This window comes from Anomaloglossus baeobatrachus, chromosome 2, assembly GCF_048569485.1.
Source record: "Anomaloglossus baeobatrachus isolate aAnoBae1 chromosome 2, aAnoBae1.hap1, whole genome shotgun sequence".
In the NCBI taxonomy this organism is placed as follows: Eukaryota; Metazoa; Chordata; class Amphibia; order Anura; family Aromobatidae; genus Anomaloglossus; species Anomaloglossus baeobatrachus.
In genome coordinates, this window is record NC_134354.1 from 458,105,727 (window position 1) to 458,123,172 (window position 17,446).

Genomic DNA, 17,446 nt, shown 5'->3' on the forward strand with positions numbered 1-17,446 from the left:
GGGTGCGAATGAAGATAATGCTATAGGTTCACCCAATACTATTTCCAGACACTAGATGTCTCTAATTCTTAGCAGATGGATTCTATTTAATGTTTCTTGGTTATTTTCTGGGTTGTGATGGTTAGAGTCTTTCAAGACAATAAGAACCCTTGACGTGGGTTGCGAGCTTGTTTTTGTTTTGATGTGGAGAGACTATGTAACTATTTATTCAACTAATATATTTTCCAAAAATTAACAAATAGTTCATTAAGCCATTTTTCACAATGTGGCTGTACAAAAATAAGAAAATAATGTTTTTCAGCAGAATTTGGTGTTTTACTACAAAACTTGTTCATAATAAAATTGATGATTAAAATACGTATTTCAACGGGTTGTTGATTCCTCTAACAAGGTTTTATCAAATAATTTATTTACTCCTGCACTTGCTTCATTGCAATGCCATGTCTCAATGGATCAGTGTCACATTGTGTTGCAATGTAGACAAGCCCTACAATTAGCATCTACTAGTGGCTACACTGAGGAGATAAAAAAAATCTTCAACTGGTCATGCTCTCATTAACTATAAAGATGAGGTGCATACTGCTTTTCTTCACTCTCTGCATGCTGGAGCTGCTCCTTTCTGCCTTCGCTCCCTTCTGTTACATCCCGCATCAGGGTGTGTGGCCTGCACCATGCGATTAGTAACATCCAGCTCCCTGATAATATATCCTTCTGTTCTGTCTTAGAGCAAGGGGAATAACAGGCCATGGACATGCCCCCAGTTCTCAAACTGTGGGGAAGTAGATATTATCGGGGCTTTATGCTACTAGGGAGCAGGCTACACCCCCTGATGTGTGATGTAATGTCCCAGAAGGGAGGGGGAGCAGCAAGAAAAAGCGCCAGCATCACATTGATGAACTACAGGAACAGCACAATGGATCTCTGCTTTATAGTTTATGAGGGTAGGACCAGTAGGATAATTTTCTATCTCCCCAGAGCACCTCTTTAAGTCCCACTGGCTTGGAATGAATCTGGAATAACCAAGGGAGTTGAAAAAGTCCAAGGGGCCATTACTGGAGCCTGCTTGTGTGCACTACTCACATGTTCTCACAATGTAACAATATCCATTGATACCTAAGCCACTAAATGTGGCACAGTTGCATAGCAATGTGCTACACCAATAGTTAACTTCTATTCACAAGCTATTTTTTTCTCTGTACCCTACACAAGCGGGGAAGTAATGCCCCAGTGATGGAGAACTTAAGTAAACCGGGGCAGGGTTGTAGCCCGCCGGTGCCGACAGCGGGAATCCGGTCCGGAGGCCGTGCACAGTCGGGGTACCTGGACCCTAGGGCGAGGACAGCTGCAAGCACCTTTCCAATTAACCAGCAGGGGACAAGATTCCAAGTCTTGTCCCACTAACAGCCCAGATAGAGCAAGACGGAAGCCCAATGAGGGGGATAGGGTGTCTGCAAGTTCCTGTTAAAATCCCAAGGGTCAGATCTCACGGGCCACAGCTCACACGGAAAAGTCACTGGGAGTAGACTTCCCCGTTTCAAGCGGACTGATCAACACACAAGACAGCAACCTAAAGTGCAAGGAGGAAGGGCCCCTGTCCTGTCCACCGGTATGCGGGACCCGAGCACACCCCTCCGGAGGCTACCAGTTACCGGCAGTTGGTTTACTATCTGGACTCTGTGTGACTTTAATCAAAACAGTGAGTACACCGGTACCATCCGGTCCATCCCCACAGACTGTGTCTGATCACTCTATCTCACCGACACATGGGCCCCGGGACAACACCTCCCCTACCCCTGGAGGGGATACAATCCTGCTGCCCCGCTCCATCAGCCCCAGCCACCTTATACCAAGGCAGCGGCGGTGTTACCAACAATCACCGCAACCCACAGGTGGCGTCACTGACAAAACCTCCCTTATATAACAAATCCCCCTTTTTCACTTGCCGGCGATGGACGGGTGCTCAGGACCTGGTCCAGCTTCCCCTCGAGCCACTGCTATGACCCCGGATCCGAGCATCTTGAGGAGTCCCCCTGCCGTGGTCCGTCACCTGCCCGCAACACATAGCCTTACGTTACATTCACATCATGTTTGGCCCTATGTTCATTGCCACTGTAAGGGCTTAAGTCCGTAGCCCCATTAAATGAAATTTAGGCGTATGCACTAACCAGGCCACTAACTATAATGATGCCTACTGAGTAAGTGTGAACTCTGTCGCTCATCAATTTATGCCAAATATGCTGCTAACTGAACATTCTCAGTGCTGCAACAATTTTTCACACTCTCAATAAGGTCGTGTTATCATCAGTGGAAATAGCAGATTTGAGAAGGGCGAGGACAGCAAAATGGATTCGGATTTGCTGGCTCTCTGGAATTCTTCGGAAATAAGAGACCAATAAGCGAACTCGACAATCATTTTCATGAGACACTTGGAGTTTTGATTGGCTGTTCACACTTTGCTGTGTTTGGCCTATTCCAAACAATAGTCCACTTGATTCTCAGCTTGCCTCCCCGAGTAACCTGCATATTTGAGTCTTCTTCTGGATCCTGTGCTGAATCTCTGGCTATATTATCTCAAGATACAGATGGCCCAGAAACATCCTCCTCTTCTAGTTCATCCTCTAGATTGTCTTCAGTTCTGGAAGTAATATATATTATTAGTGATGTAATGTTCAATACCTACTTGATTTACCATCATGTTCCACTTTTAATAAAGCTGACAATGAAATAATTACAGTTTAAAACACAGCCGTCCAAAGTATTTTCTAAGAAATGTAATTTTTAAAAAATTCAACATAATAGGCCTACTTTTTGCAAAAAAAAGAAATTGCAAAACAAGCAGCCCGCTATAGTGAGCAATTGACAACTTAAGTGCAAGACCTTCCTTTCAGTTTCCTCTTTTGCTGATTTTACATGTCCAACAAAACAAAGGCACAATACAAAATTTTGGAGATCAGCATTAAACTGTTCACAAACACATACTCATGGGGCTTAAATGACTTGAAGCACAAATATTCTGCTCCCGCAATCTATTCATGGGGTTTTATTGTCCAAATTTTGTAAACAATTAAACACTGTACAAAGGATTGTAATCTGGTTGCAAAACACTAATGCGGGCTTTACACGAGACGACTGATCGTGCGATGCATCGTTGGGGTCACAGTTTTCGTGACGCACATCCGGCATCTTACACGATGTCATCTCGTGTAACTCCTCCTAGCGACGCCGTATCGCTCACAAATCGTGAGTCGTGTACTCGTCGCTAGGTTTTAAAAATTTGTTTAATTAAAATTGCGCCGGTTGTTTATCGTTTCCGTGGCATCACACGTTGCTCCGTGTGACACCACGGGAACGATGAACAGCAGCTTACCTGCGTCCCATGGCACCTGCCGGCTATGAGGAAGGATCTCCGCCCCTCCGCTTCTATTAGCCGGCTGCCGTGTGACATCGCTGTGATGCCGAACGTCCCTCCCACTCCAGGAAGTGGACGTTCGTCGCCCACAGCGAGGTTGTCCGGAAGGTAAGTGTGTGTGACGGGGGTTAAACGAGTTTGTGCGACACGGGCAGCGATTTGCCCGCGACGTACAAACGACGGGGGCGGGTACGATCGATCGTGAAATTGCACGATGGGTCGTTTCGTGTAAAGCAGGCATTAGGCTAAGTTCACACTTGCGTTGTTTTGCATCAGTCACAATCAGTTGTATGACTGATGCAACGGATGCGTTGCAGATAGTGGCACAACTGATGTGACTGATGCTGCAAAAAAAACTGATCCGTTGTTTTTGGTTCTTTTACTGTTTTACCGGCGGCCGGCTTTTGTGAACGATCAGCTGATCATTCCGACCGCTGGAACTGGAACTGAATTTACAGTCGATCATGTTTTTTTACTGTGCGCATGCTCACAGTAAAATACCGCTCTGCTGAACACAAAAAACCTTACATTCAGCGTTGCTCATGCCTGATGGTTAGTCAGTAAATTACTCATCCGTCATGCAGCGGATGCAACGCAGGGCCATCAGTCACAATCCGTCGCTAATAGAAGTTTATGGGGAAAAACGGACTCCTGCAAAATATTTTCAGTGCTGCACTGACATACATAATGCATTGCAATGCAATTGCATTGCAACGCATTATATCAGCGATCAGGGCAATTAAAATTAGTGTCCCTTATAGGGACTAAGCAAAAAAAAGTAAAACAAAGATGTAAAAATATAAAAAAAATCAGAAAATAAAGAACAAAAAAATTTTACCATTACATACGTATATTTAGGTAAAAAAACTAAACAAACTAGTACACATATTTGGTACTGCCGCATTAATAACAACGCAATCTATAAAACTGTAACACTATTTACATACAGCTAAAAAAAAAGTAGAATAAAATATGATAAAAAATTCATATGTAAACAAAAGAGGTATCACTGAAAACGTCATCTTGTCCCCCACAAAACAAGATGCACTAAAGCTCTGTCAGTCAACAAATAAAAGCTATAGCTCTCAGAATACAGCAATGCAATTGTTGTTTTCTATACAATTGTTTTTATGGTTTAAAAGCTGCAAAACATAAAAAAAAAATATAAATGGGGTATCGCTGTAACCATACTGACCTGAAAAATAGCGCTGCCTTATCTCTTTTCTGATATGGTCTTGTCATGAACAAGATCTATGAAGCGAAACGTTGGCCTTTTGATTTAACAGATATAGTTCTGCATTTCTTCAATAAGTATTTCCTTATTTCACCTTATCCATGCACATTACTCTTTACTGGATTTCATCTACCACTGAGCACTGGTACACACAAATTTGGTGTTCCCACCACTTTTTCTCTACACTGATGACACACTGATGACACACTGATGACACTCTGATGGAAAACACTGGTGGCACACTGATGACACTCTAATGGAAAACACTGGTGGCACACTAATGACACTCTGATGGAAAACACCGGTGGCACACTGATGATACACTGATGGAAAACACTGATGACACTAATACCAGTTGAAAGGTGCGCTCACACTAGCGTATAGCATCCGTTGCGAGAGCATCAGATGCAATATGCTAGTGACAATGGGCTCAAACTCTGCTGCGAGCGTGGTCCGAGTGTCATTCAGTGTTCTGCTTCTCTCACATGCAATACTATAACACTATAAATGGAGTTCAGCTTTAAATACATATACTGTAGTTGCTTATTGAACATATGCATTGTTTTAGAGTGCTGTCATTTTTAGTAACTAAAACCCAATGCAATTATGATACAGTAAACAGCAACTTAAATTCCATTTAGCTTTAAACCACACCTCTCTTTTTTAGCAGATGATGTTAAGAAAGTGTTTAAGTGCCATCAAACCTCTCAATCAATAGTCTGATAGTTTTAGAATGCCGCCAGAGGCTTTTACATCTTTCATTATGTTTATTCTAGGAATAGTATTAACGTGTCTTAAATTGGTGACCTAATTACAGATAGCATGGTGAAAATGAGACAGAATGAAAGATGAGTAAATGGCCAGTACTGTAAGTAGTGTTAGGAAAGCAAGAGTGAGCCAGATGGAAAGTTAACCATTTAGGGCATCTTCTAATCCTGTGTTGTATAACACTATAGAATATAACAGTATAATATTATTATTATTTTAATTAAATATAATATAAAGTTCATTTTAGATTTTCTGTTACACAACAAGCGTGGCGAGCATGTTCAGACCAATTGAAGTCTGACGCAAAATGATAAACATACCTCAGACAAGGGTGATACCGGGGAAACAATAACAACGATGAGCCCTGGAACTAGTGAGAGGGTAGATGGAGACCTCCTATCCTCAACTGTAGTTGTCTCTTCTCTCCTAGCCAATCCCTATACAGTCTTCGCAACTGACACTGAGTAGCACCCTGAGACCCTGGGAAACCCTATAGATTCCCTGACTAGTGAGAGGCGGGTGAGGTTCACTAGACCCACAGCTGCATTAATAAGACAAGAGGGTAGGGGAGACAAAAAGGGGATGAACAAATAAAATGGAGAAGATCTAACTTCAGGACAAATCCTCAGCAGCTCCTTCACCAAAGGGGGCCAGCAGACAAAAGGCTTTCTATAGTCAGCAAAGCTTGCTGGGAGACCTAGCTATTTAAACACAAAGGGGGTGTGGCTACCAAGCAGGTGCAGCTCACCTTTACTGCAGGAGAGCTGCTAGCAGAAAAACTGACATTAACTATTTCACAACCAAAGGAAACAAAACAACATTTAAATGCCGAGCTCCAGATAGAGATAAGAGGCTCCAGTCCTAGTCTCTAAAAACAGGGAGATAGTCATGATAGTTGTGACATTCTCCATTTAGTGAGAAAGGAGATGACTGCTGGTACTTTTAAAATTCTATAGAGAAGAGTGGGGGAAGAGGAGGGAGGAGCTAGTTTTTCATACCATGTTATGAGCACCAATTGCCATCTCTTATCAAAGCAATGGAAAAAAATCTGTATTTGTTTAAGATAGAATTTAAATGTATATTGAGAATTTTGAGAATAAATCATTATTTCTGCAGAAAAAAGAAGCAGCTTTCTCAGATAAGATATCATACAAAGCTTCTTATTTTCCTGTGTAATATTTATTTAAAAATAAGTAAAATAAAATAAGGTTACTCTTTAAGATGATAATATTTATCACTTATTTGAAATAATCACAGAACAAGTGAGCTGCAGAATAACTGGAGCAATATAGGAACCATTAAAGGATTGTCCAGTGAAAAGATGTTACCACCTTTTGACCAGATCAGTTACAACTTTTCTACTGGTTGGGGTTCGACTTTTGTCCCAATTTGATTGAAGTGACAATGCACCTATTTGACCACTGCTCCATTCCCTATGGGGTTACTAAGCACTCCACCCAGCTTTTTCCAGAAACCCCTTAGAGAATGAATGACCAGAGGATGGGCATACACCCAACTTACAATTTTGTACTGCATTCTAACAACTAATGATGGTCGAATAGTAACTATTCAGGCTCAGATTATTAGTAACGAACCCCAAAGTGCTATTCCGAAATTCGTCATGAATAACAAACCTAATGCAAGTCAGTGGGAAACCCGAGCATTTTTCTTGCCGTACCGAATAATGGAATAGTACTCGGTATTCGGTCAGCATTATCTGAACACGATTAGTTACTATGTGGCCATCGCTACTAATAACCCTTTCTTTTGTTGGTGTGAGAATGTTTTCAAGTACGACATTATAACTAAGGTTGAGTAAATCCTTTGGAATACATATTTGCCAACTTTACCAATTTTTTTAAAATAATTGCATTTACGGCAAATCGCAAATACTTCAGTGGTACTCTAAGGATGTATATAACATTCTGAAGTTTCCTAGGACTGTATCTAAATGGATGGAAACTGTTCTAAACTGTGCAGTTATACACTATCATAAGTGTTTACTCAGCATTTTATAGTCTACTCTGTTGCTAAGCTGTGAGCTGTGACTTTATTATCCAAGCACACTATAAGGCCTCATTCACATCAGTATTTTTGCATCAGTATTTCATCACTGTTCGCATGCCAAACTCAAGAGAAGAACCCACAGAGGAAAACTACAATTTAAAGATTGATGCCTGTTCTGTGCTTTGGAGCAACTCTTGGTTTGGCATACAAATACTGATGAAATGCTGATTAAAAATACTGACATGTGAATGAGGCATAAAATGGTTGCTGCATTCCCTGCCTCTGCTTTTACAGGCTGTGATATTTCTTACTGATTCACTGTGGTATACAATGTGATGAGACAGCCACTACGTACTGTATATGTCACATGTATGCTAGGTACAGGGAACTACCAAGCGAGTGGTCAAAAGTAAGGGAAGGGGACCCCTGCATCTAGGGAAAGGGGCGATGGTGACCCCTCATCAAACCTACTACTGGTCCTTGGGGTCCCTCAGCACCCTAGACAGGATCTGCACCTATGCGTTGAGCCGGATACCTGACCCTAGGTATCCATAGTGCTGGCCCCTAAATAGGAAATTGGTGGGATGAACTCTTTGTCAACCCCACTAAATGCTAAAGGAAGACAAAAGGAGGACACACAGGGGAAAATGTATGAACTACTTATCCACAGATGACTCAGGCATGAGTTCAGCAAAGCTTCAGCAATGATACTACAGATGAGTACAAGCCTGCTGCTTGCAACCAGAGCTATAATGAACTGATTAATATCAACAGCACCAGTATAGGGAAGAAGGGAGTATTTAATAACCAAGAAAGCACTGATGATCAGCATCTGGGTGGAAGGCAAGCACCTGCTGGGTCCAAAAGGGGGAGAGATGAAAATCCAGCAGGAAAGCTACCTATTACAATGAATACTAACATCAGGAACAATAGAAAGTCAGGGAGCATTTTGTGCAACCAAATGCTGTGATCTTCTATTGCAAGAAACCATATGACTGTCTGTCACACCCGTGACAGTATTATGGGGAAGCCCACTCCCAGCCATTTCTGGTTGATACAATCCAGATTTACAATGTGTTGCCATTTTAGGCTATTTGTACAACTCAAACTGCAAGTAGTTCAAATTCACCATGTTTAATGAATTCAAATAAATTCAACACAAATTATATTTCTTTGTACACCTCCTACTAAATCTTTGTTTTCCTCTGCTTTATTCCAAACTGAATATTACCTCTGAAATATGCAAAGGATAGAGCAAACCAAAGATCTTAAATGTCTAAGAATGATGAATGTCCTGGGGATAGCATGTACTTAGTGGAAATCACATTAACAATAATATAAGTGATGAGTTTGGTGTGATAATAGCCTCTCTCTGTTGTATTTACTGTCCTATGAATAGTAAAAGATTTGAAAAAATGTGTTTGGTTTTTTAGATAACTATAAAAGGACATTAAAAAGAATCCACAAATCAAAATGAGAAGTATTTGTTATTCAGGCTTTTAAAATTCAGAAGGTTATTAGCCTGAAAGCCAAAAAAGATATTTGATTAACTCCTTTTTGACCATCAATCTCTCTGTGCAAAGAGCAACATTTCACCTCTTGAAATAATAAGTTAATTTTTTCCTTGTCTGTTTTTTGTTACAAAGAATATTTAATATTATTGCCCTATGTGAGTGTACTAGAAAAAAGTGCCCACATTTTGCCCCCTAGAAAGTAGTAATGCCCCGTTTGTAACTTTGGCAGTCACATTACTCCAAGAGAATCTACTGGGTGGGCCATAAGTATGGATACACCCTGATAAAATGGAAGTGGTTGCTGATATCACCTTACCATTTATGGATATTAATACATGGGAGGGGCCAACCATTTGAGGCCGGGTGACGCCCATGGCGGCCATCTGCAAAGCCACCATTTTGAATTCAACTTTAATTTTTTTAATGGGAAGGGGGTCATGTGACACGTCAAACACATTGAGAATTGCACAAGAAAAACAATGGTGTGCTCATTTTTAACATACCTTTATTCATTATTGAGTTATTGACACGTTTGTGACATGGAACAACGACAGTAACCCACTAAAGGATGTGCTCAAAGTGCTGCCCATTGTGTTGAATTGTCAACGCGATTCTCTTCTCCCACTCTTGACACACCAAGAGCAATACCGCAGATCCAGGATGTGGGGCACCATAAAAAACGGATACAGGAGGCCTGGGGTAGCATTTCTTCTGCGGTATTGCTCTCGGTGTTTCAAGAATAGGAGAAGAGAATCGCGCTGGCAATTCAACACAATGGGCAGCACTTTGAGCACAGCCTTTAGTGGGTTACTGTCATTGTTCCATGTCACAAACGTGTCAATAACTCGATAATGAATAAAGCTACGTTAAAAATGAGCACACCATTGTTTTTCTTGTGCAATTCTCTGTGTTTGATGTGTCACATGACTCCTTTCCCATTGCAAAAATTAAAGTTGAATTCAAAATGGCGGCTTTGCAGATGGCTGCCATGGGTGTCACCCAGCCTCAAATGTCTTGCCCTTCCTATGTACTAATATGCCACAAACGGTAAGGTGGTATCAGCAACCATTTCCATTTTATCAGTGTGTATCTATACTTATGGCCCACCCTGTATAACAATAATGCTTCTTAAGTGCCCACTTTATATTCAATAATGTCTCCCTGAATCCTCACACATACAGTAAAACTGACTGCTGAGTACACTATATACAGTAATAATGTCCCCCGAATTCCCTCACGTACAGCTCCCTTTTACAGAGTATGCTGCTTCCACATCTACCTATACACAGTATGATGGATCCACAGCTCCTCAATTCATAATATGAGGAACCCACAGCTCCCCAATGTATAGTGCACCAGCTCCCTTATTCAAAGCATGATGATTGCACCACACCCCTATACAAAAGTATGATGGGCTCAAATGTCTCGTTAGCACAGTATGAGGCTCCTATACTAGACCCCATACCTGTATGATGGCTCCCACACCGTATGATGCCTCATAGTAGTCCCTACACTGTATGATGGCCCCCACATTGTATGATGTCACACAGTAGTTAAACATTGTATGATGCCCTACTTTAGTCCGCATGCTGTATAATGGCCTCTACACCATATGATGCCCTCCCATAGTAGCCCTTACACTGCATGATGTCCCAGCATTAGTACCTACACTGTGTGATTTCCCCCACACTTTATGATGGCCTTTACAGAGCAGCACCCACACTCTATGATGGCCTCCACAGTAGTTCCCAGAATGTATAGTGCCCCAGCACTACATGATTGCCGCAACAAACTCAATTTATGATGGCCCCAACTACATCTCCTATAATGTATGGTGGCACCCACAGTAATCTTCACACTGTATCATGGCCTCCACTTTAGCCCCACACTGTTTGACTGCTCCCACAGCAGCCCCCACAGCATATGATGATGTATTCATACTGTTTGAGGGTGCCACAGTAGTCCCAACAGTAAGATGACTCCAAAGTACACCCCACACTAAATGATGGTTCCCCAGTAGCTCTCACCCTGTTTGATGTCCCCACAATCTCCCCACATGTGATATTGAAATGTCCCATGAGACCACTCATTGCAGAGTAATAATATATGCTGAGTCACCACATACAGTAATAATGTCCCCTGAGCTTCTCCACATACAGCTAGCTCCCCTATACACAGTATGATGGGCTCACAGCACCACAATATATAGCATGACGACTCTACAGCTCCCCTACACAAAATATGATGACCCCACCGCTCCTCTATAGTATTATGAGCCCACATCTCCTCTTTAGACAGTATGATGCACCACAGTAGACCCCACATTTTATGAAGACTTTCACACTGTATGATGCCCCACTATAGCCCCTACACTGTATGACATACCCACAGTAACTCCCATACTGTATGGTTGCCACCAGAATAATCATCACATGCTCTAATGACCCTCAAAGCGACCCCCCTCATTGCATGCTGGCCTCTACATTAGCCCCCACACATTACCATGCCTCCATAGTAGTACCCACACTGTATGATAAATTCCAGTGTGGCACCACATTGTTTTAAAACCCCCACAGAAGACCCCACACCATATAATGCCCCCCAAAGTAGTCTTCACACTGTTTTGATGGCCTCCACAGTAGCCCCCACACTATATGACTTCCCTCCAGTCTCCCTACAAGAAATATTTAAATGTCCCCTGAGCCCACCCACAAACAGTAATAATATATACTGAGTCCCCCTATAAAGTAATTATGACCCCTAAGTTCCCCCACGTACCGCTCCCCTATACACAGCATGAGACCTCCACAGTAGAGATGAGCGAACCGCGACCAGTTCACTCATCTCTATTGTGGAGGTCCCATGCTGGAGCTTGGTTCGCAGAACGGAGGTCTCGTTCGAGTTCGGTTCGGCGAACCGCTTGAACCCCATACTAAACAATGGGAGGCAATCACAAACACATAAAAACACATTATAAATGTACACATACAGTTAATAAACATTACCATAACACTTACCAGTCCCCGTGATCCGTCCTGCACTCTGTCTCCCGCCACTTTTCCATCGGTAATCGCTGCGTCCTCCCGGTAACCAGCAGTGATGCAGGACCTGTCGTGACGTCAAAATAGCCATGCGACCAGTCACGTGTCTATTATCTCATTGGCTACAGACTGGTCATATCACTTTGACGCGTCATATAGGACCTGCGAGTGCATCTGTCCAGTACGCGGTGATCGTTTGTGTATCGCCGTGTACCGGGGACATGCTCTGGCACGCGGTCGGGTTCCCGGTCTGCTTCCCCGTTCCGTTATAAACCGGCTGCCACAGCCGGTCTATAACAGAGATCACCGTTGCTATAGCAACGCGCCTGTCAGTGGTGACGTCACCACTCACAAGCAGAAGCTTCTGGTCACTCCCGGAGTGAGAACACTGCACGGGGAATAGCACCGCCTTCTTCCTATGCAGCGCTGATGTTGACGGAGAAAGAAGACAGAAGAGCCGGATCGTGGAGGGCTGACAGGGAGTAATAAACATGGAGTCTCTAATGTGTCTGTGTATTTATTTCTATTAAAGTATTTTTTCTCTGTGTGGTGTCTTTTTTTAACCCTTTATTGGAGATTCTTAATGGCCGGGTCAAACTTGCCTGACATTAAGAATCTCTGGCTTAATACTAGCTAGTAAAACAAAGCCAGTATTAACCCTTATTATCCAGCAAGCCACCGTCACCAGGGCAGTTGGAAGAGTTGGATACAGCGCCAGATGATGGCGCTTCTATGAGAGCGCCATTTTCTGGGGCGACTGCGGACTGCAATTCGCAGTAGAGGCGCCCAGAAACCTCGGGCCAACCTGTGCTGCGGAAAATAAAAAATAAAAAATGCTTCCCTGGATTTTCCATTGCCAGTGAAGGTAACACCAAGCAGTGGGGGTTAGCAGCCAGTAGCTGCTTGGATTACCCTTATCTAGCAATACAAAAAATGCAGGGGGAGCCCATATATATATATTTTTTATTATTTATTAAAATAACTAAAAAAATGGGCTTCCCTGTATTTTGATTGCCTGACATGACAGTGCTGTAAAAATAAATCATTAAAAAAAATAAGATACCCGACATCACAAACTGTCAGTACTAACAAAAAAATAGACAAAAAAAATGTGTTTGAAAAAACACTCCCCAAAACATTCCCTCTTTCACCAATTTATTGTAAGGAAAAAAAATAAGGGGGTCCCACGATGACTCTGGACCATCTAGAATATGGGGGGACACACTCAGGGAATGTATCCCCCATTTTCTAGGAGTGCAGACCCTATGTGTGAGGAGTATGGGTGCAATGAATCTACACCCACTGTCCCCGGGTCCAAAGCAGCAGATTTCATGTCGTAATTGTTGCTATCAAAGCTGCAATGCCCTGCTCATGAGGTAAGGGCATGCCTAATCAGGGGGACTATTCTACATTTCCAAATATTGAAAAAACAAAAAAGCTAGCACTAAATGTGCACTACAGCACTAAAAATTCCAACTGTACTTATTATAAATTTGAGATTTTTCGCAAAAAAATTGCAATTTCTTGAGCCACCCCGCCACTTCACGGCAATCTCATTTGGGGCAGTCCTAACACTAAAATATTTTTATAAAATGTGCCAAACGGCCTCACATATGAAATAGTAGAACTGCTCTTAGCAGCACTCACCTGGACTATTTCAGTCCCGTATTCATGACTGAATCATGGCTATATGTATCATGCAGCATTTGCTTGGACCTGTCCCGCCCACAGCCATGATTCAGTCATGGGTACGGGACTGAAATAGACCAGGTGAGTGCTGCTAAGAGCAGTTCTACTATTTCATATGTGAGGCCGTTTGGCACATTTTCTAAAAATATTTTAGTGTTAGGACTGCCTCAAATGAGATTTGCCGTGGAGTGGCGGGGTGGCTCAAAAAATTGCAATTTTTTGCCAAAAATCTCAAATTTATAATAAGTACAGTTGGAATTTTTAGTGCTGTAGTGCACATTTAGTGCTAGCTTTTTTGTTTTTTATTTCCAAATATTGGTATTTGCTGATATTATTGCTATTCCACCTACTATATATTGGGGATAGGATCTTGGAGATGGAATACCCCTTTAAGTCCAGTTATCCACCTGAATGAATACTAAACAACAGAGCATGCAATTTAGATGTGTTTTCTTGTGGCGTATAACGGACTCTCATGTTTGGTAGTCGTTCAGCAGGGCAACTATAAAATTAAATACCTCCATTTGGAAATGTAGTATAGCTCTTCTGATCAACTATGTTCCTTACCTCATGAGCAGGGCATTGCAGTAGCTTACAGATGCATGGTTACCGCCACTCACTGTGTCTGAACACAGGAAGCTGAGCTGACAGCCGCTCTGTGCATGCGGCAGCGTCTATTGTGAAGGAGGGGGCCGCGGGGGATCAACGCTGCACAGGTACTGTGGGACACCGGAAAACACCGGTGGGGTTATAGGTTGTGACAGAAATCAGAGGAGTAGGGTGAATGCAGCCAGCGCGCTGCTGTGCGCGCAGCCATCTTGGATTTCCGGGAGGGGGCTGGGGGGGCACTTTGGCGACAGCGGGGGACCGGAAGGGACCGGGGAGTAGATTTATCTCCCATTTGATATGTTTGTTCATGCCAGATGGGAGATAAATAATTTTGTACCGGCACTGCCATTTACTGTAATGTGATCATCGGTATACGGTGTATACTAGTGATCACGTGAGCGGGGACAGGAAAAACCGGCTTGAATCATGATCTCCAGGGTCTCAGCTACCCCTGAAACCCCGGAGATTTTCTGACGCTGGGGGGCGCTATTCATTTAATTCTGCCTGTGTATAAACAGCAGATCAGAATAAGGCTACATTCACACGACCGATCCATTTTTGCGGTCCTCAAAAAACGGTCCTTTTTTTCACGGGTGCATCCGTGTGGCATCCGTTTCCGTTCCGTATACGGTCTGTATGTCATCTGTTTGGCATCCGTGTGCATTCCTTTTTTTTGCGTACTGCAAAAAAACTGAAGGAGGGAAAATACATAAATTTACCCAGGATCCATAGCTTCAACCTACATGAGGCGGTCACATGTTCACTCCAGTGGCATTTTCTACTGCTTTTCACAGCGTAGAGCGCTCTGGTAATTTCCCTGTGCTTGTACACTTCATATCAGTCTTTTCTGTCATTATAATGGCAGAAAGACACATAATGTCCCAATCTCCTGCATTTTGTAATTTTGCACCCTTTGGAGCCATTCATGTGGCACTATGGGGTGCTTAGCCTTGTATTTACCAAAAAAACAAATACAATTAAAAAAAAATGACGTGGGGTTCCCCCTATTTTTGATAGCCAGCTAGGGTAAAGCAGATGGCTGCAGCCTGCAGACCACAGCTGGCAGCTTCACCTTGGCTGGTAATCCAAAACTGAGGGCACCCCACGCTGTAATTTTAAATTAAATAAATAATTTAAAAAAAAAAAAACACGTGGGGGTCCCCCCAAAATTGTATCACCAGCCAAGGTAAAGCAGACAGCTGGGGTCTGATATTCTCAGACTAGGGAAGTCCATGGTTATTGAACTCTCCCCAGCCTAAAAATAGCAGGCCGCAGCCGCCCCAGATGTGGCGCATCCATTAGATGCCCCAACACCCGGTGCTTCGCCCCAGCTCATCACATGCCCTGGTGTGGTGGCAAATGGGGTAATATATGGGGTTAATACCAGATGTGTACTGTCACCTGGCATCAAGCCCTGGGGTTCGTGAGGTCAGGCGTCTATCAGATAACCGACATCACCAACCCAGTCAGTAATAAAAAAAAATAGACGACAAACACATTTTTATTTGAAAAAACACTGCCCAAAACATTCCCTCTTTCACCAATTTATTAGAAAGAAAAACAAATCCAGGTCTGCTGTAATCCAAGCGGTTCCCATGACGATCCATACCATAGTCACTGTCCCAGTCAATGAAGAACAGAATGTTCCCCATTGGCTGGGAAAGCAGTGGAGTGACTTGAGCTAACATCAATAGGTCAGCCCAGGTCACTGCAGGGCATGACAAGTGCTGCTGTCCGGAGCAAGGTACATTACCTGCGATGACGATCTCCTGCACTGCTGATAGCAGAGCTGTCACTGACTTCAATGACCACCGCCTTCACAGCCAAGTATCGCGAGAGCCTGTGACGTCACCGCTAGTCACAGTCTCGGGTCGGCAGGAAGAGGAGGAGATGTGACAAGCGGCGGCCATGGAAGACAGTGAGCGCTGAGGTCGGGAGGGCAGGACTTCATCACCGCAGGTAAGATGAGCGGGGCCATGTGTGCGGAGTGTGACGTGGGTGGAGCTAAGCGGGGTAATGTGTGCGGAGTGCGAGGTGGGTGTAGCCAAGTGGGGTAATGTGTGCAGAGTCCCAGGTGGGTGGAGCCAAGCGGGGTAATGTGTGCAGAGTGCCAGGTGGGTGGAGCCAAGCGGGGTAATGTGTGCGGAGTGCGAGGTGGGTGGAGCCAAGCGGGGTAATGTGTGCAGAGTGCGAGGTGGGTGGAGCCAAGCGGGGTAATGTGTGCAGAGTGCCAGGTGGGTGGAGCCAAGTGGGGTCATGTGTGCAGAGTGCCAGGTGGGTGGAGCCAAGCGGGGTAATGTGTGAAAAGTGCCAGGTGGGTTGAGCCAAGCGGTGTAATGTGTGCAGAGTGTGAGGTGGGTGGAGCCAAGCAGGGTAATGTGTGCAGAGTGCCAGGTGGGTGGAGCCAAGCGGGGTAATGTGCGCAGAGTGCCAGGTGGGTGGAGCCAAGCGGGGTAATGTGTGCAGAGTGCCAGGTGGGTGGAGCCAAGGGGGGTAATGTGTGCAGAGTGTCAGGTGGGTGGAGCCAAGCGGAGTAATGTGTGCGGAGTGCCAGGTGGGTGGAGCCAAGCGGGGTAATGTGTGCAGAGTGCCAGGTGGGTGGAGTCAAGCAGGGTAATGTGTGCAGAGTTCCAGGTGGGTGGAGCCAAGTGGGGTAATGTGTGCAGAGTGCGAGGTGGGTGGAGCTAAGTGGGGTAATGTGTGCAGAGTGCCAGGTGGGTGGAGCCAAGCGGGTAATGTGTGCAGAGTGCCAGGTGGGTGGAGCCAAGCGGGGCCATGTGTGCGGGCGGCAGAGTGTGAAGTGTTTGGAGTCTAGCAGGGCCATGTGTGCGGGCGGCGGAGTGCGAAGTGGGTGGAGCCTGGCGGGGACATGTGTACGGGCGGCGGAGTCCGAAATGGGTGGAGCCTAGCGGGGCCATGTGGCGTTGAAGACGTAAGTGTCGGGGACTGCATGGCTGGGGACATATGAGTGTGTGTGTACATGCCGAGTGCAGGAGGGGGGCGGAGCCGAGCGGGGAAGTGTCGGCTCCCTGCACACGTAACCAGGGTAAATATCGGGTTACTAACCAAAGCTTTGCTTGAATACCCGATATTTATCTTGGTTACCAGCTTACCGCAGGCTGCCAGTGATGGCTCCCTGCACACTGTAGCTGTAAAAAGCCCTGCTTTTGCTGAT